General features: G+C 40.0%; 1 long non-coding RNA gene and 1 pseudogene across 1 annotated transcript; one reads left to right on the forward strand and one right to left on the reverse strand.

Moving 5' to 3' along the window:
• Window positions 1-380: 380 nt before the first annotated feature.
• LOC128573613 (uncharacterized) lies at window positions 381-14126 on the reverse strand. Its single transcript, XR_008376497.1, has 4 exons — window positions 14016-14126; window positions 12648-12764; window positions 11757-11941; window positions 381-1445 (listed from the first exon to the last, which is right to left on the reverse strand). It is a non-coding gene; the product is annotated as an uncharacterized LOC128573613 (long non-coding RNA).
• A 4895-nt stretch (window positions 14127-19021) lies between these two features.
• On the forward strand, window positions 19022-19751 carry LOC128574148 (serine/arginine-rich splicing factor 10-like; annotated as a pseudogene).
• The last annotated feature ends 3663 nt before the right edge of the window (window positions 19752-23414 follow it).

A 23414-nucleotide genomic window follows, 5' to 3' on the forward strand; every position in this document is an offset into this window, starting at 1 on the left:
ATGTTTTATTTCCCCTCCAAGATATTTCGAAAGATTCTTAATTTATTGTCCATATTTGAAAAGCTATACACTAAAAATGGAAATTTTTTTTGAAAATTTGAGAAATCTGCCTACCCTGACCTACATGTTCATGTGTGGAGTAATAACCACAGCCCCTACCACTCCATCTTGTCTCCAGACCCTCGTCTGGGTATCAATGGTCCTTTCCCCCAGCTTTCTTCAGGTATATTGACAAATAAACTGCATATATTTCTGGTGTACGATGTGAAGGTTTGATATACGTATACATCATGAAATGATTAAATCGAGCCGATTACCATGCCCTTCATTTCACAAGCACATCTTTCCGTAAGTGGGAACACTTAAGATTTCCTCTCCTACCAGTTCTGAAGTTTCTAGCGCTTCATTATTAATGATGGTCACCACGCTGAACAGCGGATCCCCAGAATTTACTCATCTTAACGGAAACTATGGCCTCTTCCACAATCTCCTATCCCCTCCTCCATCAGTAATTCTTTATCAAGTGTTCACAGTCGCTTTTTCATGTCATAATCACAAATATTTTCTATGTAAAAGGGTTATACCTTTTTAAATAAAATCTAACCCAAGAGAGCCACATGTTTCTTACCCCTGGGACATTTTGCTTGTTTATGAAACTTGCCCCAACACTGGATGGAAAGACAATGTCTACGTGTGTTTCAATAATGGGCCAAACAGATTTCTTCCAAATTCCCAGATGTTTAAGGACATTTGAATACTTGGCATTACATAGAAGAGGAAAACTTCCATAACAAAAATGTTTTTACTTTTCATCTTGATAAATCAATGCCAGAATGGAGGAAGGGAAGGAGTCAGTCAGGAGGACCAAATGAACATTTGTGAAGAATCTGATGTGCCTGGAACTGTGCTTGGCACGGTGGGATGCTAAAAATTAATGTACAAAATAAGGTTCCTGCAGAGGCTGGAATAGGATGCATGAATCAACCAGAAAATAATTAACAGCTATATTATATTCTGCAGATAACTGCAATAATAATTTAAGAAAGAAAAGAAATCAGGGAAATCTAACAAAATCAAAGAAAAGTCAAGATTAGAAAACGCCTTGAGAATAGAACAGCGTCTCAGTGAATGTGGAAATTCCAGACTTGGAACACAGAATAAACACAGCTGGGAAGGGGGACAGGAGCATAGCACACAGCAAGTGGTACAGACAGAACAAGCAACCCATTCAGTGAACATGAAAGTGCTTAACATGATAACATGGTAACAAGTACCAGAACATCTGCTCTGTATGTCACGTCCATAGTGATACGTGGTCATTTGCACATCTACAGTAGGTGCTGGAAGACAAGACGGTCTGCTTCCCACACTTCAGGCTCCTGGAGGGTGGGGATCTTATTATCCATGACCCACCTGCTCCATTTGTAGCATCTTTTGAAATCTCCCTAGACAAAAAATAGCAACAAATGATTATGACAATCCATTGTCTTTAGATATTCTTTGTGAAATAGTTGGAGGAATCATACAACAAAAATTACATGTATTTTTATGTTTCTATAAGGTAAGTAGATAAAAGCTTTTGTCTGCAATTCAGACCAAATGAATAAAGGTGACTTGTCCGTGCTGTGCTTCTGGCTAAATTTCAGGCAACTCTCTATAATTATTTAGCTTTTCAGGTGGCTCTGGAAATTTCTCCTCCTCCGTCCCAGCAGAGAGCCCCAATTGTCTTCCCCACTCCTGCCACAGGGCTCGCCGGGCTCTGATAGCAGGCTGCAAGGCTGTCATTATCCTCTCTCCACTCCATCAGCTCACCTCTCACCAGAAAGCTTCACAAAAGTTGGCTGGAAGTTTCCTACTCGATTTTGTTCCCCTAGTTTTTATTTTTTATACTTTAGCATACTCTGGTTTTCCTGAACCAAAGCTATTCATAAAAAAATTCAATTGGAACTGGAAAATACAACGTGATCCACTTAACCATTCTCTGTGTTTAAGGTCCTTTTAAGCACAAGTCTGACTTCCAACAACCTTCAAATACAGAAACCCAGTGCTTCCCCTATAAATTACAGTCAACTCCTCTTTTTAGCTCAAGTGAAATTACGAGAGAGACTGAAATCTTACATCTTTTCCTTTTCAGTCATTTCATGTAAATAGAATTAATCATTTCTGTTGTGTTAGAAATAGGAGGAGCCTAGGAGTTAAGCAGGGTGAACTACAAACCCAACTTCACCATCACATGGAGTTTAATGAAGAGCATAGGCCTGAGGACACCACAGACCTGAGCAAACGCACTGACTGTTGTGTGACATAGAGGAACTTATGTCATTTTTCTGATTCTTCTGCAAAATAAAAATATTTCATTGATGGGGATTATGAGAATCAGATGATTATAAAAAGTAATCAACAGTGCTTCATATAGGTCAGGCATCTTCAAACTGCAGGCCACATGAAGCGGTATGAATTGTATTTCTTCCCGTTTTGTTTTTTACTTCAAAATAAGATATGTTCAGTCTGCATAGGAATTTGTTCATAGTTTCTTGTTGTTTTTTTTAACTATAGTTCGGCCCTCCAACAGTCTGAAGGACAACGAATTGGCCCCCTCTTTAAAAAGTTTGAGGACGCCTGATACAGGTTATATGCATTCAATACCACTCTCCTTTCCTATAAAATTAAGAAGTTAAATTAAATGAGCTTTAAGGTCTCTTCCTGGCACTGACATTTCATGTTTCTACTATATTTTCCTAGATACTATAAATTGTAGACCGCCTAGCCGCCAAGCAGCGCAGCTGCGAACACTTAACTCCCACCTGTAGGCTCAAAATAGCTCCAGGCTCTGAGACTCTTGTGACCAAACCTCCACATTGTACCCCCCTTTTAAGAATGGAATCACTGCCTGATTTCTTGCCTTCACCCCCTTACTCTAGGACTTTAATTCCATCTTTTTTCTCCATTCTTCTCATGATGTAGAGACCAGTCTCTGAGCCCTATTGCTGTGGCCTGATCAGAACTACCTGCTATACGTCCTCTCTGCCCCAACCACCTGCCTGCTTGGACGCTCACCGCCTGCCTGCTGCCAATTTGAAAGCCCCAACTCACAGCCAGGACATCTGTCTACAGACCACTGCCAGGCCTCCTGGATACCAGCTGCCCCCCTGCCGACCTGCCTCCCGGTGCTCCCTGTGTGAAAGCCCAGGCCTGCTCTCTCCTGCCCAGCTGAGTGCAGCCCACTTAGGGGGTCCTGGATTATCAGCCTAAACCTGGGACTAGCATGAACAGGGTCACTGAAATTAACACAAGAATATTATGTTGCTGGTTTATACTGACAGTAATCAGTCAGTATATGCTCCTTATGCATTTGAGATGAACCATCTTAATCTCTTCTATATTTAGTCTATGTTTTAGCCTATTTTTTATCTATTTTTTCTTCCATTAATTTGCATTTTATGGAGTTAAAACACATTACACAAAAGTGCACAAAACATAAATCATAACTCAATGTTTTATCACAAACCAAATCTACCTATGTAACCAACAGCAAGCCTTCTCATTGTGTCCTTTTTTTTTTTTTTGAGACAGAGTCTCACTTTGTTGCCCTAGAGTGCTGTGGCATCACAGCTCACAGCAACCTCAAACTCTTGGGCTCCAGCGATTCTCTTGCCTCAGCCTCCCAAGTAGCTGGGACTACAGGCGCCCACCACAATACCCAGCTATTTTTAGAGATGAGGTCTCCCTCTGGCTCAGGCTGATCTTGAACCTGTAAGCTCAGGCAATCCACCGACCTCGGCCTCCCAGAGTGCTGGGATTACAGGCATGAGCCACTGCGCCCAGCCCCTCATTGTGTCCTTAGTGGCAGAAAGATAGCTCTGGTGTCACTTCCTCTTCTTTATAAGGCATCAGGTTTATCAGATTAGGGCCTTAATTACCTGCTGAACGTCCTGTCTCCAAATGCAATCATCCTGGGAATTCACTGTATGGAATTTTGGAGGCCACAGCAGCTACAGTGACACATAGAAACAGCAATAGCTGCTCTTTATTCTGTGGTTATGCACTTCTGTGCCTTGCCCACGATACTTCATTTGATGCCCCAATATCCTATCATGTAACTGTCATTATTGTCCACTTTTTACATATAAGAAACAGAACCCCAAAAGGTTACATAATAAAAATCAGAACATGCCTCCCTTCTGTTTAAAATTCTCCAAAGGCTTCTTATTATCTTAAAATTATCCCCAAACCCTTTACAAGGCCTTCCTCACATGGCCTTTCGGTCCTCCCTGCTAACCCTCTTCCCCTTCACTCACTCTGTCCCAGCTACACAAGGTCTCTTTCTGTCCCACCTCAGGGCCTCAGCACCTACTGGTCTCTTCAGTTAGAACATTCTTCCCAGAGATCCTTGTGGTGTCAGCTGTTTTGGATTTAAGTCCTAAATGAAATAGATCTTCTCTGACCCAGCCAGTCTATCTGCCCCTCCCAATTAGCCTCCACTACAATAGTCTGTCTTTACTTTCTTCATATCACCATTTCAAATTATTTTATTATTTTATCATTTGTTTTATTTCATTTTTGGTTGATATTAGAATGTCAGAGCCATAGGATAAAGGCCTTGTCCTTCTTCTTAATCTCGTCATCTCCAATGCCCAGAGTCTGGCACACGCAGGCACCGACCGACGCTGAATACGCGCATGAGTAGATAAATGAGTGAACCACACAAGTAATGTCTGAAAGAATTTACTCCAAAATTATATGTCAAAGTTAAAAACAAGGAATAGATTAATTTTTGGAAGGATCTGATTCCATAATAATTATAGCTACAATTTAGGAGGGCTTACCTGATTCTGTGCATGCTGCTAAGTGTTTTCTAAGCACTGTCTATTTAATCCTCAGAATCACTCTATAAAGTAGCTATTATTATCCTCATTTTGACCTGAGGAATTGAAGCTCGTGGAGATTTGAGTAATGTATTCATGTCATGTCTAGGAGGAGACTGAACAAAGACAGAATCCAGGTGTATCCGTCTCCAGAATTTGAACTATCAGACTCTGGACGATAAAAATTGAGTCTGTTTTAAAATAACGTGTCACGATGTACATATTTCCTGGTCTAGATATGTATTTACTTGGTGCCTTAAAAATAAATTTTAAACAGTTTGTGTCAAAAAGTAATATGTAAATTTTAACATCACTCCTAACAATTTTTTTGACTAAAGAAACAAGATGTTATTTGATAGTGAAATTTTCCCAGCACTAAAATCTAGTATGTTATATAGAAGAACAGTTCCACTAGATAGAAATGATAAATGGCAGATGTCCAGAGCTAATGCATTGCCTCTTATATGAAATAGCAAGAATGTCTTTGAAGGGACATTTACGCCACCTAATAAGTAATCGTCTGAAGTGTGGTGTGTTGGTGATTAGCTAGTAGTTAGCTGACCAGCACAAATTACTGGAGATCATGAATGACACTAATGTGAACCCATCTGCATTAACTCTTTCTCTCCATCTGCTTAGGATTTTTTTGTTCTAGAGGTCTCCTGAGATGTCTACTTACAAGCCAAAGTCACACTGACCCACTCAGGTGATAGAGAGTTCTATTGACCCAGGTGATAGAGAAAGTCTCTAGACTGTTCCTTATCCAAGTAGTCTGTACCCAGCAGGCCTTAAAAAATAGCTTTCCAAGCAGGCAATTTACTGTATGTTAGATATACGATTCTCCAGGAAAAGAAACTAAAAACATATACAACTAAAACAATCCCCCTAAGCAACCCAGAAATGATGATCAGATAGAAAGTCATATGAGTCGCTAACGTGGGTAATATTCTAGAACAGGCAAGTGAAGTGAAGACTAATTCCTGCCACTTAAAAAAAAGAACAGAAGGGAGGTTAAGAACTTCCCAGCTCACAGAGCCGGTACATAAATCCAATGCCTCCAATTTTATGAACATTGAAACATCAGACGCTATTGTCAAAATGGGTTTATCTTCACGTAGTTAAGTTTTTCTAAATAAAAAACTAACATGTATCATTCTGTCCAGTGCTTCCATTTCTCTCTCTAAACTACTATGGGCGGCAGAAGGATCAAATTCCATGGTGGAAAAGTTCTCTGGATTCTCTGGAGTGAAGAACCCAGAACCAAATACCTCTTTATTAAAATCCAACTTTATCAAAGACAGGAGAAAGAGTATGGAAAACTTCTTCCAACCTGACCCTTCATTGGTGCTCCTCGGGTGTTTTCTCAGTTGGACGAACTTGCTTCCCAGCATCTGGTCACTTACCTAAAGTTATTCATCATACCTACCACTGTTAAAAGAGTTTACTTAAATTCAAAGATAAATACATCTCTTGGCAGCTCAAAACCTCTAATAATGCCTATTTCCTACAAAATAAAGTCCAAATTCTCCAGCCTTACCCTGCAGGCCCAGGAAATTTTTCAGTTTCCTAATTCTTCAAACAAGTGTTCAGTAGACTCAACTGTATTTTAATTACACAGTTAGACACAGTTCCCTAAATGAACTCTAGAGTTACTTCTCTATGGCAGCATTTCCCAAACACCAGTACTCACATGCGTTTCTCAGAAATAATTTAGAAAATAATGTTCTGGTCTTTGCTCAGACAGCCCCAGTCTTCTTCAGAGACCCACATCAAAGTCTGTATCTGGCAAGAAAACAAATAAACCTATCTTTCCCAAGCTCTTGCAGATAATGTGGAATCTCTTTTTATCAGTTTATAAACTACTATCTATACAATGCTTTATCACTTACAAAAAAGTTTTTACACAGGCTGGGTATAGTGGTTCACACCTGTAACCCCAGGCAGGTGGATCCCTTCAGCTCAGGAGTTTGAGACCAACCTGAACAAGAATGAGACCCCCCCTCCCCATCTCTACTAAAACTAGAAAAACTAGCCAGGTGCTATAGCAGGCATCTGTAGTCCCAGCTACTCAGGAGACTGAGAGGAGAGAATCACTTGAGTCCAGGAGTTTGAAGTTGCTGTGAGCTTTGTCACCATAGCACTCAACCTAGAGTAACAAAGTGAGACTCTATCTCTAAAAAAAAAAACATATATATATATATATATATATGCACACATATATATGTAAAATGTTCAAATGTATTGCCTCTTTAAATGCTCACAAAAGTCTTATATTTTCAGTAGTATTTTCCTGGGGAAATAGGAAGAGATTTTTCAGGACCTCAGATATGTTACTTTTATATGAACATTATTTTTGTTTGGAAAATAGTAATAATAATAACACACAACAAAGGAATCTTTGAGAATGTTGGTATTTTTAAACCAAGGTAGTTATATCTTACATAGTTCTCATACATAAAGTAAAAATATTCATAGACTATAAATAAAATTTGACAGACACATAAATAGAGTTCTGTCTGCACAGTATTTTTTCAATTGATCCAATATTTAAAAATTAAAAGTTCACATAAAATCCAAATCAGCTGCCCAGCTTCTCTCTCTCCCCTCAAAAGAAGAAGATGAAAAAAGGAGAAGGAGGTGAAGATGATGAAGGGGGAGGAGGGGAAAGGAGGAGGATATGACATTTCTGTAGCTGATAAGGCCCTGGATTTGAATAGCTGGTGTTCCCTTTGGAGAATTTACTAGTTTCTAGTATGTCACAGTCCCCACCATTCCTTATTACCTCCCTGATGCTGAAGCCAAATGTCAGCCCTCCTTCATTATCATACATTGATGTTTTCCTCATGTAAGATGTCTTTATCAGAAACGGAAGGGTGAATAATAATCTAAAAGTAGCTCGTTTCAAGAAAAGAAGAAAGCACATGAACTGAAGAAGTGAAAATTATTTCTACAGCCGGGCATGGTGGCTCACACCTGTAATCCTAGCACCCTAGGATTGTCCTAAACTCAGAGCTTCAAGACTAGCATGAGCCAGAGTTGAGACCCCGTCTCTACCAAAAAAAAAAAAAAAAAAAAAAAGCCAGGCCTTCTGGCAGGCACCTGTAGTCTCAGCTACTTGGGAGGCTGAAGCAAGAGAATTGCTTAAGCCTAGGAGGTGGAGGTTGCTGTGAGCTATGACGCCACAAAGTGAGACTCTGTCTCAATAAAAAATAAAGAAAGAAAGAAAGAAAATGAAGAAAAACTTCAAAGTAAGAAGATTGAAAGCAAAATAAAAAAAAGAAAAGAAAAATATTTTCTTTAATAGTCAAAGAAAGTGAATCTGTGTCTCACACCCAAGCTGCTTCACTCAAGCAGCCTGGTCCCTGTAAAATATTAGAATTTGCAACACCTAATCTAGACTTCAGAACCTGTGGAGAGAGTGAAACCATATTGTGTCACTGTTACTACTGAGTCTTCCCGGCCTAGAGCAATGCCCGGAACAAAGTGGGTCCTCAGTAAGTGTTTGCTGAATAAACATAGTTGAATGGTAAGGGAGACAGCTTTTCAAAAATAATAACTGCAATTGCCTACTTTCAAGTTCTATAAAAGAAGTGTAAGCAGGATATACTTACAATGGAAACACAAAACATCCTGCCTCCTCGTCCATTGTAACATATAACAAAGGTGAGCAAATGCCACCTGTGTTGCCTTGCCCATTACTCTCCACTCCACTCCCCACACTAAGTGGAAGTTTCTACAGCTGGAGTCAGTAAACATTTTCTATAAAGGACCATGTAGTAAATATTTTAGGTTTTTAGACTTGCCAAAACTTTACAACCCTGTCATTGTAGCTGAAAAGCAGCCACAGACAATATGGAAACACATGAACATGGCAGTGTTCCAATAAAACTTTATTTATAGGTAGTGAGCTGTATCTGGCATGCTGTAGTTTGCTGAACATTGTTCAAGAGGAAAGGAACTGTATTTGTCATCTTTGTAGTTTGTTGAATTGAATTGGAGAACATTATTTTGATTTGGGGCTCTGAACTTAGCTGACACACTCACACAATATGTATGTATGTGTGTCTGTGCGTCTATTGCATTGGAGAGGTGGGGAGCAGGGGGCAGGAGGGGGAAAATGGTAACTAACACTAACCACTTCCAAAGAATTCCGCTACAGAAATGGAAAGGGAATGGGACATCTTTTTTATACAGTTTATCAATGGAAACAAAATCTCTGGACTTTCATAAAGTCCTGACCTCAGTACTACAACTTGGACATAAAAAGATCCAAGGAACTATCAGTTTAGAAACATAAGTACTGGCATAGAGAAAATTGACCTATTTTCTCTGATGAGAACTCTAGGAGTGATATTTACTGAGATTATGTTGCTTCCCTATATTATCGTTTGCATACTCGCAGATAACAAAAAATAAAAGGGTAACAGACAGTATATTATATTATACATATGTAATACTCTCTTAATGAGAAAATAAAGCATCTCCTCAGATTAAAGAAAGGAAAATACATTCGAGTAGAAATTAACTGTCTCGTCCTGACTCTCCCTGATAGGGCTGGAAAATAACTATTCTGTGATAGAAAGTTAGGGAAATTACAGGGAAATAAGACAAAGAAAATAAAGAGATCAAGTAATGAGAATAAAAGGGACAGAAATTATAAGAAACAGACGAAAAGAGAAAAAGAAGAGATTAATGGGCCTACAACAGGGAGCGACAGTCTATCTGTAATTTCTTAAATGTCAGGCAAAGATTCCAAGGGTCATGAATGACTAAATCCTGGTTCACAGCACTTTTCTAAATCTGTTCCAAGGTATTTTTACAGAAGTAAATGTTATTGGCTTATTTCAAGTCTATGAAACCAAAACCCTCTTTTTATTTTATTATTATTTTTTTTTTTTGTAGAGACAGAGTCTCACTGTACCTCCCTCCGGTAGAGTGCTGTGGCGTCACACAGCTCACAGCAACCTCTAACTCTTGGGCTTACGCGATTCTCTTGCCTCAGCCTCCCGAGCAGCTGGGACTACAGGCGCCCGCCACAACGCCCGGCTATTTTTTTGTTGCAGTTTGGCCGGGGCTGGGTTTGAACCCGCCACCCTCGGCATATGGGGCCGGCGCCCCACTCACTGAGCCACAGGCGCCGCCCCCCAAAACCCTCTTTTAAAACTGAGACCAACATAACTGACTCGATGTGACAACCTGCGTCTGCGCCCCCAGGGCCAGCGCTGTGCGCCCAGCGTGGCATCTTCGTCAGTGTGACCTCGTGCGTCTGCGTCCTGCGTGGCATCTCTGTCAGCGTGACCTCATGCGTCCGCGTCCTGCATGGTGTCTCCGTTAGTGTGACCTCTGCGTCCGCACCCCCAGGACACGTGCTGTGCGCCCTGCGTGGCGTCTCCGTCATTTCAGATCTTTGTTGTGGGAGGAGCTGTGGTACGTTTGCCAATGAAGAAACATACCTGGTCGGTAAGACAGTCCAAATCCCACTAGAACTGTAGCAGCTGCCATTTAACGTGACTCGCTGATTTCAGTGAGTGACTGAGAAGATGACTCTTAGAAGTGTGAAAGAGGTGTCATAGGAACTCCAGAGAAAATTAATTCCCATGGTCTAGATTCTGAAACTGTTGTTGAATCAAGATGGTGAGATAAAAATATGTGTCTTCTTCCAATAGGAAACTATTCTGTCTACACCTCCTTCTGTGACCTCAGCCAGACCTTCCAGATAACTCACCCAGCTTCTGCGTCAGCACCTGCTGCCCCCCGCACCTCATGCATGAAGATGGCTTCTTTCCTTCAACCTCATGAACATCTGCGAGCTTCTGATTTTTATTTATTCTCCAGCTTCCTCACCTCTTTCAGCCTTCATGGAATTGAAGGGCATCATTAGGGTCTTTCTCTGGATCAGGTCTGGTTTTAAGGGAATGTTGTAGCTTGTTTGATTTTCTGTCCAGACCACTCAAACTTTTTCCATATCAGCAAGGCAGGTTCATGTTCATATCACTTGTGTGGTCACTGGAGGGACACTTGGCTGTTTGGTGCAGGAAGCTTTCACCCCATTCTGGCTTTTGACATTTCTTCCTCTCTAAGCTTAATCATTTCCAGATATTTTTAAATTTCAGAATATTACAGGTTACAAATGTTTTGGTTCCATGAATTGCTTTTATACAGTTGAATCAAAGTTTCCAGTTTTTTTATTTAAGGTGAGGGATTTAAACCCTTAGAAGCCATGGTAGGGTTATTAACTGGCCTCCTTTCAATTTTGTTAAGTCTCAGGGAATGGGGAGGTCCAACAACAGGGACAGAGATGGGGTAATCGTCAGTCAGTGGAGCCAACAGAACACACAACATTGATTAACACTGTCTTATATAGATTTGATTTGTGGTGCCCACAAAAGATTACAAAAGTAACATCAAAGATTTTTCCAGCCATCATAACAGACATAATAATGAAAAAGTTTGAGATACTGAACAAATTACCAAAACGTGCATGCTGGATTGCTACAAAGTTTCGAATCGTACAAAATGCAGTATCTGGGAAATGTAATAAAGTGAAGTGCCATGAAATGAGGTGTGCCTATAAAAGAAATCTCTTACACCTAAGTGTTGGGGTGGAAGGAAACTCACTGCTGCTGTGGCACTTTTTAATGAGTCACTTTAATTTTGTACAGTTCAGTCACATCTCACATTAAATGCAAAGTATAATCATTCTGATTCTCAGCCTCCTCCACTCCCAACTCATGAGCTACAATGTGTCAGACACTGCTCTAAACAGTTTACCTCAACCTTGTAAGGGAGATATGGTGGCTGCCCCGGTATCACAGAGGAGGAAACTGAGGCTTGGGGAGGTTAGGCAACTCACTAAGGTCTCTGCTTGAAAGCGAGAAAACTAGGACTCACAGCCAGGTGAAGGGACTCCAGAGGCCACTCTGCACACAGAAGATTATAGCCGGTTGCTCTTCTGGCTCTCCAGCCCTAGTGGGGCCTCTTGCCTCCAGACAAGCAAAGTCTAAATGCTGCGGGGTGAGAAGTTCCTTGGGCCTTCAAAATCCTGGTGTAGCCATACGACAGCAGATGTGAAGACTCTGAACATGAGAACAAAATCAGCACCAATGAATAGCTGTTGATTAACTGAATGTTTTCCTTGCAAGCTTCAAAAGCAGAAACTTAAAAACCTCTTTCTATGATGTAGCATTATTCCAGTGCTTTAAAATTTAAAAAAAGAAGGTGTGCTGAGGTCCAAGCAGTCCTTTGTTTTAGCATTCCACTGAGACAGAGAAATTCTCATCACACCCCTCTCTTTAAATCCCAGTGCGCCCTCACGCAGAGAAAATGCCCCCCACCTCCTGGCATGTGGATGTGGCTCCAGTCAGGAGCGAAACCAACAGGAGTGGCCGAGCCAAGAGACTGTCAAAGGCGGCAAGTGGAGAGGGAAAGAGGACATTCACTCCTTTGTCTGTGAAGCACCATATATATCTCCTTCCCTCTAGACCCAAGAGGAAAACCATATTGTACTTGATACTTAGGTGGGGGTGGAAGGGTGGGAGAGGAGTATTATAAAAAATAAGGAAAGACCTGATTAAAACCCCACTGCATATGCTAGGTCTAATCGCCTTTTTTCCCTACAACCCGATTTCAGCAATTATGTTTATCATTTAGATGCCTTCTCTTGTTCATAACGTTGATGATTCTCACATGGGCTGTAGACTGTTTAATTGTGTTCTTATTAACATTCCCATTTTAAATGACTAAAAATAAGACTTTGACCTTCCAAAGCGAATAACTGCTTACCACCCTTCCTTAGGGAGATATTAACTTTGGAAATTTCTGCAAAGCCTGTCCATGATGGTGTGTCCCTTCGTTTTTCTTCCTGCTTGTTTCTTTAAGGCAGAGCTTCCTATTTCTTTTCTGCAAGAGGTAAAGACAAAGGATCGCTGGATCCCAAAGAAAATGTCAGGAGATCACAGAGACAAAAGGAAAGGCTTTTGTAGGAGAATGCTGGGGTGGCTGTTTCTTTCTTTTTTTCCTCAGAGTCACCAATCTATTGCTTTTATTTTAGAAGAGAGATCAAATACTGAATATGTTTTTCTTTTCTTTTTTTTTTTGTGGGGGGGAGACAGAGTCTCACTTTGTCACCCTCAGTAGAGTGCCAGCTGTGGTGTCACAGCTCACAACAACCTCAAACTCTTGGGCTTAAGTGATTTTTTTGCCTCAGCCTCCCAAGTAGCTGGGACTACAGGCACCTGCCACAACGCTCAGCTGTTGTTGCTGTTGTTGTTGTTGTTATTGTTGTTTGGCAGGTCCAGGCTGGATTCAACCCCACCAGTTCTAGTGTATGTGACTGGCACCCTAGCCGCTGAGATACAGGCCCTGAGCCAGAATAAGTTTTTCTTAACATATGCCAGCCATTAAAAATGACACCATTTAAGTGCCATTTTTTTATGTAAAGAGAACTATTTTGATCATTTCAGCAGGGAAAACCAAAATGATGCATTGCTAGAAAAAAAAAAAAAGAAAAAGAAATCTTCCTTTGGGATGTACAGCATGAAGCAGGATAAGGAGGAATTGTTTTCTGTTCAAATTACAGTTTAAATATGAATTTAGAAACATTTAAATTTGAATGAAAAAAAAGATCAGCAGAGCTGTTTATAAAGACCTGGAAAACCTAATCCAACATATCCCCTGTGCCTTTACAAACGTGTGTGATAAGTGGTGTGTCAGTGGCAAATAATAATTCCACACATTTTGTTGATAATTGTCTTCAGCCTGACTTATAGAAGGGGACATAATGGTTGCAGAGAATTGCAGCAATATATTTATTTCCTTTAAACCTCTACTTCAATAGCCTTTCATAAAGTAAAAGAAATGAAAGGAACTTTATAAAATATACAAAGGAAACTAAACTTATGGATAGAAGCTAGGACAAGCAAAGGAATTCCTATAATCCAGACACACGTAATTCTTACTGCAGACTAGCCTCCATTTCAGGGGGTGAGCAGTTACTACCCCTGTTAGAGCTCGGGAAGAATGACTATCTCTGATTATGTAACAAACACTATCATTAAAACTAAGGCAATATGCCCACCCACCCCTCGCATATATGAAAGGAAAGAAAAGTTAAAAAATAATAATAATAATCACCAGCTTCCAAGCACTGACTTTTTATGTCTTTTAGAGCTCCATGAATCTTCCAAAGTTAATGACAATGGATAAGCTTCCTCAAAGATTTTACAGGATGCTGCCAGCACATTTCTGCAAGGTAAAGCGATTTACCTTGCCCTGGGTGGAGGAGGGAAAAGGAGGGCTTAGAAAAATAAAATAGCTTGAAAATAAAATTATCAATCTGAAGAAATAACATATGAAAAAAACAACTCACCTACTCTCAATTTTAATCATCCTGAAACCTAAAGGAGAATTAAACTTATTTATTTCCAGTACTGAGGCAATTTTTGCTGAAATTTGCAAAACCAGTCATTTTATGAAAGAAAAGACAGAAATCATAAAGATGTCATGCTACCCAGAGTAAAGATTATAGATTAAACAAAAACTAGAAAAAAAATTAAAGCTTATTTGTATTATTTTAAGAATAATTTACCAACATCCAAATTATAAAAAAAATTGGCAAAACCCATAGCTGACTATAGGAAAGTATAAATAACAAACAGTAATTCAAAAGTTAAACATCATTAGACGTGTACTGGTAATGTTTCACAAATAAGCAAAGAAATAATCTTTCTGCTCATTATAAACTAAATACTTATGAAACAGGAAAATTCATTCATTCATTTATCAAAGATGGATCTACTAAGGATCTACTATACGCCAAACATTATTTTAGACAGCTGAACAGGAACAAAAGCTCTGCTAGAAGTTATAAAAATCGAGTTTATATTCTAATAAATAAAGCCAATAAATAAATAGATAAGCAAACAAACATATAAAGCATGAGTTACATGATGACAAGTATTATGAAAAAAACAAGGCAAGAAAGGAGAACGGGGAGTGCGAGGGTAGCAAGATTTGAGGCTGAGTGAAAAGGAGCAAACTGAATAGTTCAGGCCACACTGAGAAAGTAGTGTTTTTTACAGAGACTTGAGGAAGTTAGAGAACAAGACAGGGTGTCTGGAGCACAAGCATTTCAGGTGGAAGGGATAGCAAGTACAAAGATCCTGAGGCAGGGGTGTGATTGACGTCTTAAAAAATATCAAGAAGTGCAGTATGCCTGGAGCAAAACCAGACAGAAGAAAATAAAGATGAAATCATAGAAGTAAGGGGGTGGGATCAAAAGCTGATACATTCTTTTAGGCCATTGTAAGAATCTTGACCTTTTCTGGGTGTGGTAGCTCACACCTAGAATCCTGGCACTATGTGAGGCTGAAGGATCACACTTGAGTCCAGGAGTTGGAGACCAGCCTGGGCAACATAGCAAGACTCTGACTCTTCTAAGGGAGGGAGGAGGAAAGGAGGGAGAATTTGGGGGGTTTAATCTATGATCAAAATCTTTTAGAAGGATTAAAAAATAATGGCATATCTTGATAGGACCTCTCTGGTTATCTTGTCAATAAATGCCATCAAGAAAAGAAAAAGTTATCAGCCCATAGACTGTCCTCCAAAATTGATCACATCTTAGGTCACAAGTCTAACCTCCACAAATTTAAAAGAACAGAAATTATTCCTTGCATCTTCTTGGACCATCTTGAAATAAGGGTTGAACTCAGTAACAACAGGAATCTGCATACTCATACAAAAACATGGAAACTAAATAACCTTATGCTGAATAATAGCTGGGTCATAGACAAGATTAAGAAGGAAATTACCAAATTTTTGGAATAAAACTATATGAAGACACAAATTATCAGAACCTCTGGATACCACAAAGGCAGTCCTAAGAAGGAAATTTACAGTAATGCAAGCCTTCCTCAAGAGAACAGAAAGAGAGGAAGTTAACAACTTAATGGGACATCTCAAGCAACTGAAAAAGGAAGAACATTCCAATCCCAAATTGAGCAGAAGAAAAGAAATAACCAAAATTAGAGCAGAATTAAATGAAATTGAAAACAAATGGATTATACAACAGATCAATAAATCAAAAAGTTGGTTTTTTTAAAAGGTCAATAAAATAGATAAAACTTTGGTTAACCTAACCAGGAATCAGAAATGGTAAAGACAAAATAACAACAGACTCCTTAGAAATTAAAAAAAATCCTCAATGAATATTACAAGAAATTTTATTCTCAGAAATATGAAAATTTGAAGGAAATTGACTAATACTTGGAAGCACACCACTTCCTAGACTTAGCCAGAATGAAGAGGAAATGTTGAACAGGCCTATATCAATTTCTGAAATAGCATCAACTATACAAAATCTCCCTAAAAAGAAAAGCTTGGGACCAGATGGGTTCACATCAGAATTCTATCAAACCTTTACAGAGGAACTAGTACCTATATTACTTAACCTTTTCCAAAATATAGAAAAAGAAGGAATACTACCCAATCAGAATTCTACCAAGACTTTACAGAGGAACTAGTACCTATATTACTTAACCTTTTCCAAAATATAGAAAAAGAAGGAATACCACCCAACACATTCTATGACACAAACATCACCTTTAGCCCCAAACCAGGAAAAGACTAAACAAGAAAAGAAAATTATGGACCAATATCACCAATGAATATAAATGCAAAAATATTCAACAAGATCCTACCAAAAAGAATCCAGCAACACATCAAACAAATTATAGTCCATGACCAAGTGGGTTCTATTCCAGGGTCTCAAGGTTGGTTCTATATACGTAAATCTATAAATATACTTCAGCACATAAACAAAATAAAAAACAAAGACAATATGATTCTCTCAATTGATGCAGAAAAAGCTTTTAATAATAACCAGCATCCTTTAGAAAATGGGGATAGAAGGGACATTTCTTAAACTGATAGAGGCCATCTACAGCAAACCCACATCCAATACTGTATTGGATGGAGTTAAATTGAAACCATTTCCACTCAGATCAGGAACCAACAAGGTTTCCCCTTGTCTCCACTGCTTTTTAACATTGTAATGGAAGTCTTAACCATTGCAATTAGGGAAGAAAAGGCGATCAAGGATATCCATATAGGGTCAGAGGAAATCAAACTTTCACTCTTCGCAGATGATATGATCATATATCTGGAAAACACCAGGGATTCTACTACAAAACTCTAAGAAGTGATCAAGGAATACAGTAGCATCTCAGGTTACAAAATCAACACTCATAAATTGGTAGCCTTTATAATATACCAACAATTGTCAAGCTGAAAAGACAGTCAAGGACTCTATTCCTTTTACAGTAGTGCCAAAGAAGATGAAATATTTGGGAGTATACCTAACAAAGAATGTGAAAAATCTCTATAAAGAGAACTATGAAATGCTAAGAAAAGAAATAGCTGAAGATGTTAACAAATGGAAAAACATACCATGCTCATGGCTGGGAAGAATCAACATTGTTAAAATGTCCATTCTACCCAAAGCAATATATAATTTTAATGCAATCCCTATTAAAGCTCCACTGTCATACTTTAAAGATCTCAAAAAAATAATACTTCATTTTATATAGAATCAGAAAAAAACTCAAATACCCAAGACATTACTCAGAAATAAAAACAAACCAGGAAGACATCAGAGTATACTACAAATCAATAGTGATCAAAACAGCATGGTACTGGCACAAAAACAGAGAAGTAGATGTCTGGAACAGAATAGAGAACCAAGAGATGAATCCAGCTACTTACCATTATTTAATCTTTGACAAGCCGATTAAAAACATTCAGTGGGGAAGATTCCCTATTTAACAAATGGTGCTCGGTGAACTGGCTGGCAACCTGTAGAAGACTGAAACTGGATCTACACCTTTCACCATTAACTAAGATAGACTCTCACTGGATTAAAAATTTAAACTTAAGACATGAAACTATAAAAATACTTGAAGAAAGTGCAGGGAAAACACTTGAAGAAATTGGGCTAGACGAGTGTTTTAGGAGGAGGACCCCCCAGGCAATTGAAGCAACACCAAAAATACATTACTGGGACCTGATCAAACTAAAAAGCTTCTGCACAGCCAAGAACACAATAAGTAAAGCAAGCAGACAGCCCTCAGAATGGGAGAAGATATTTGCAGGTTATGTCTCTGACAAAGGTTTAATAACCAGAATCCACAGAGAACTCAAACATATTAGCAAGAAAAGAACAAGTGATTCCATCTCAGGATGGGCAAAGGGACTTGAAGAGAAACTTCTCTGAAGAAGACGGGTGCATGGCCTACAGACATGTGAAAAAATGCTCATCATCCTTAATCATCAGAGAAATGCAAATCAAAACTACTTGAAGATATCATCTAACTCCAGTAAGATTAGCCCACATCACAAAATCCCAAAACCAGAGATGGTGGCATGGATATGGAGAAAAGGGAATACTTCTGCACTGCTAGTAGGAATGCAAACTAATACCTTCCTTTTGGAAAGATGTTTGGAGATATTTTAGGAATTTAAAAATAGACCTGCCATTCGATCCTACAATTCTTCTACTAGATATATATTCAGAAGACCCAAAATCACACTATAACAAAGAAATTTGTACCAGAATGTTTATTGCAGACCAATTCATAATTTCTAAGGCATGGAAGAAGCCCAAGTGCCCATCGACCCATGAATGGATTAATAAATTGTGGTATATGTACACGATATTATACACCCTTAAAAAAAGATGGAAACGGTGAAGATGGCGGGTTCAGTGCAAGACTAGGCCTGGCCACTGGCCTTAGCCGCAGAGTGGGAGTAAGGGTGGAGCCCCTGCACTAGCTGGGCGGCCCCTGGAAGCGCAGGTGCATGGAGGGGTTTTGGTGCCCTCCCCCCTCTGCACTTGATGGGAAGGAACTTCCTTCTAGCTTCCTGTGCATGCAGCCAGCCCCGGCTACTGTATTTCTGGTGACCTAACATCCGGCTCTCCATTGATTTGAAATTCACCTTTAGGATGTGTGCCCCCTGGCCCAGAGAGATATTTTTCAGTTTGAAAAAAAGAATTGTGGTGAAATAACGGGATCGAGGAGGAATATGGCGAAGTATTTGCTACCTTTTTTCTTTTTCTTAATTTTTGGTCGTTGCTAACGTGAGTGGTTTTGAATCTGTTGGAGATGTTTAGGAAAAGGTCTGAAGATTTAGGACATGAATTTGGTCATTATGGTCCTATAGTTGATATGTATGTTCCACTTGATTTCTACGCATGGCATCCAAGAGGATTTGCTTATGTTCAATTTGAGGATGTTCATGGTGCTGAAGATGCTTTGCATAATTTGGACAGAACATGGATTTGTGGATGTCAGATTGAAATACACAGGAAGTGGGAATACACCAAATCAGATGAAAACCAAGGAAGGAAGAAATGTGCACAGTTCTTCATGCTATGATGATTATGACAGACATAGACGTTCTAGAAGCTGAAGTTATGAAAGAAGCAGATCAAGAATTCAGTCTTTTGATTACAACTATAGAAAATCCTATAGTCCTAGAAACAGTAGACCATCTGGAAGACCACGGCGTAGCAAACACTGAAATCGATCTTTTTCAAGGTCTAAATCCAATTCAAGATCATGGTCCAAGTCCCAGCCCAAGAAAGAAATGAAAGCTAAATCATGTTCTAGGTCTGCATCTCACACCAAAACTAGAGGCACCTCTAAAACAGATTCTAAAACACATTGTAAGTCAGGCTCAAGATATGAAAAGGAATCCAGGAAAAAAGAACCACCTAGATCCAAATCTCAGTCAAGATCACAGTCTAGGTCTAGGTCAAAATCTAGATCAAGGTCTTGGATTAAAAGTTTAAGTCCAGTGGCCACTGATAGTTCAAACCATGATAATTTTTAGGCATGTATCATTCATTTACTCATAGTTTGGTTTACTCAAATTATCAGGAATACAATGTTGCAATGATGCTTAAAAAAACATTTGTTAGTTTTCCCTGTGCCAGGCAATGGTTATAATTAAAATATGCTGTTGAGAAGCCAAAAAAAAAAAAAAAAAGATGGAGACTTTACCTCTTTGATGTTTACATAGATGGAGCTGGAACATATTCCTCTTAGCAAAGTATCTCAAGAATGGAAGAAAAAGTATCCAATGTACTCAGCCCTACTATGAAATTAATGTATAGCTTTCGTATGAAAGCTATAACCCAATTATAGCCCAAAAAGAAGAGGAAAGAGGAGAGGGAGAGGAGGGAAGGGTGGAGGATGGGAGGAGGAGAGTACTTGGTGGAACCACACCTACGGTTTATTTTACAAGGGTACATGTTAAATTTACTAAGTGTAGAATATAAATGTCTTAACACAATAACTAAGAAAATGCTGTGAAGGCTATCTTAACCAGTTTGATATAAATATTTCAAATTGTATGTAAAACCAGCACATTGTACCCCATGACTGCATTAATGTACACAGCTGTGATTTAAAAGAAAGAAAGAGAGAGAAGAGAAGAGAAGAGAAGAGAAGAGAAGAGAAGAGAAGAGAAGAGAAGAGAAGAGAAGAGAAGAGAAGAGAAGAGAAGAGAAGAGAAAAGAAAAGAAAAGAAAAAGTTGACAGCAAGGAGACTGGACAGAAGCCTATTATGGTTACCCAAATAAGACATAATGATGACTGGGCCCAGAGTGGTAGCAGTGAATATGGTGAGAAATGACTAGATTTGGGATGTATGTTTGAAGATAAAGTCAACAGAATTTATTGATTGAATTTTGGGGGGAAGGAGGGGTGAGAAAGAGGAATCAACAACAACAGCAAGAATTTTGACCAAGTGTGATCAGCCAAATGACTGGCCTTAATTCTCCATGTCACCCAGCATCCTGACCCTCCCATGGCCCCACTGTGGGCAGCACCCCTTTTCCCACTCCTTGACTATGGGCTCAACCATGCACTTAACTTTGGCCGATGACATGAGTATGGAGGTGACTGCCTGCCGTTTATGAACCTAAGACTTAATAGCCCTGTCATATTATTTCTTGCCCTTTTACACTTGTTCCATCGGCATGAAAGCAATATGCCCTGACCAAGCAATATGCTTGTTCTAGGGAAATAAAAAACACATCTTTATAGAGTTGCTCAGGTGACCAGCAGACCTACAGCGGGAAATAGGGCTGCCTTGCCTCCAAAGCCTAAAGTAGAGATAACAACATACCAGGCCCAGCCAGACCAGCCAAATCCAAATCAATCTTGACATGTGAATTAATAATTAATCATTGTTGTTTTAAGCTTTTAAGCTTTTAATTCTTGCTGTGATCAGTTAGCTATTGCATTATAACAATTATAACAATAATGCAATAGCTAACTGATATACTGAGCACCTTAAAAAATAAAATTATGTTTACTAAAATAGAGAATCGTACAGGAGAGTCAAGTTTTAGGTGAGAAGATCAAGATATTAGTCTTGGATATATTAAATTTGAACTTCCCATTAGACTTAAAAGTGGAGATTGAATAGGAATTGCATGTACCAGAAGGAGATCTAGGTTAAAACACAAATGTAAAGGTTTAGATGGTATTTAAAGCCATAAGATTAGTTAAGTTCTTCAAGGAAGTGAGTGTCGATAAAGAATAGATGAAATTCAAGTCCTGAGATACTTCAGTGTGAAGATGTTGCTTGGAGAAATGAGGATGAACCAGCAGAGGAAACCTCATAGGAGCTGACAAAGGTATCAGAGAAGGTTCCACAGGGCCAGTCCCTAGAGGTTCAGGGAATGGAGTACAGGGAAGTGGTCCACTGGACCCAACTGGGTTGCGACAGGTGCAGGAAGGCAAAGACTGAAACATCAGTATCAGGTCCCTCAGTGTGCAGATCTGGTGATGTCACTACATTTTGGTTGGTAACAGGGTAAAAGCTCGATTGGAATGAGTTCAAGAGTCGGGGAGACAGAAGGGCAGTGTGCCGGGCTTGCTCTGTGACAGCCCTCAATGTGCAGAGGAGCAGAGAAGTGGGGCAAAAGCTAGGGAAGGAGCAGAGACCAAGATAAAGGGGGTTGGGGTTTATTCAATGGCAGCAAAAAATGGTGTTTAAAAATCTACTGAAGAGAATGATCCAGCAGCAGGGAAAACTTGATGGGGAAGAAAGTGGCCAATCAGGAAGAGGAAAGAAGGCAAAGTGTCCTGGAACTGAAGCTGGAGGGTGAGCAGTGTTGCCTGGGAACTGAGGAAAGTGCCTTTGAGCTGCTTCTGAGAGGAGCAGGGAACAAGGTCAGCTAAGAGCAGATGGAAGAAGGGATGAGCATTCAGAGCACAGGGAGGAAGAGTGCAACAGGCAGGAGAGAGGGAAAGTGAGGGATTCCGGAAAGTCAGGCTGCTTTAACCCCACCTGAGGTCAGCTATCAGAGATTTGTTAAAGTAAGACTGACCACACGCTTCTGCATTTGTCTAGGACCACATGGGTACAGTCAAAGAAAGATAATTAGATTGATAAAAGGTTAGAATTTTCCCATACAAAAACTTACAAAGCGAGGAGGCCATCAGGGGGTTGAGAGTGTAAGCAAGGGAGGGAAAATGATTGACCGTGGAATACAAGCCGGAGAAGAAGAGGAATGTGTACTATAGCGGAGTGAGGGAAAGTGGAGGGTCCCGGGGAAGGACTGCCAGAGTCATGGTCACTGAAGGGAGCCTCACAGTCGGGGTGGTGATGGTTAGAAGCAGTTGTTTGAAATGAAGCTTATGAAAGGATTTCAGTTACTGACACCAGCGAAGCCAGGGTTTGTGTTTGAGAACAGAGAATTGTCTGAACGGTGGAGGATAAGATGGAGGGGAGAGAGGAGGTGACAAAGTGAGAAATCAACATATGGGAAGACTCATCTTCAAATATCCAATAGTCTCAGATACTTAAATTGCCCAGAATTAGGTCCAAAAAAGTGTTAGAGAGTGCCAAAAAGTAAAAGTTAAAATTCCCAATAACTCAAGTGAAAAAGTTTTGAGTTTGTGCAAAATATTCACACCTTAACTGACATCATAGTAAGTACTATTTAAATTTCTCCATAAAACATTTAATAAAGGTCTTACAAAGTAAAGAAGAACTCTCTTAATCCATCTCCCATTTGGCCAACTTGCCAGATGACCCAATGCCTCCCACTTTGTGCAAAGCATTTCTGTCAAGCCGAGAGTCCCCGGAGCCCAGAACAAGCCTGCAGGGGAGACAGCTCTCTGTCCCCATCAGTCCTGCTCCCGCCCAGTGAGCTGGGTGCAGGGACACTGCTCTCTGTCCCCCTCAGTCCTGTTCCTGCCAGGTGAGCTGGGTGCATGGACACTGCTCTATGTCCCCCTCAGTCCTGTTCCTGCCAGGTGAGCTGGATGCAGGGACACTGCTCTCTGTCCCCCTCAGTCCTCTTCACACCAGGTGAGCTGGGTGCAGGAACACTGCTCTCTGTCCCCCTCAGTCCTGTTCCTGCGAGGTGAGCTGGGTGCAGGGACACTGCTCTCTGTCCCCCTCAGTCCTGTTCCTGCCAGGTGAGCTGGGTGCAGGGACACTGCTCTCCATCCCCCCTCGGTCCTATTCCTGCCAGGT

Source organism: Nycticebus coucang, chromosome 21 (assembly GCF_027406575.1).
Source record: "Nycticebus coucang isolate mNycCou1 chromosome 21, mNycCou1.pri, whole genome shotgun sequence".
Lineage (NCBI taxonomy): Eukaryota > Metazoa > Chordata > Mammalia > Primates > Lorisidae > Nycticebus > Nycticebus coucang.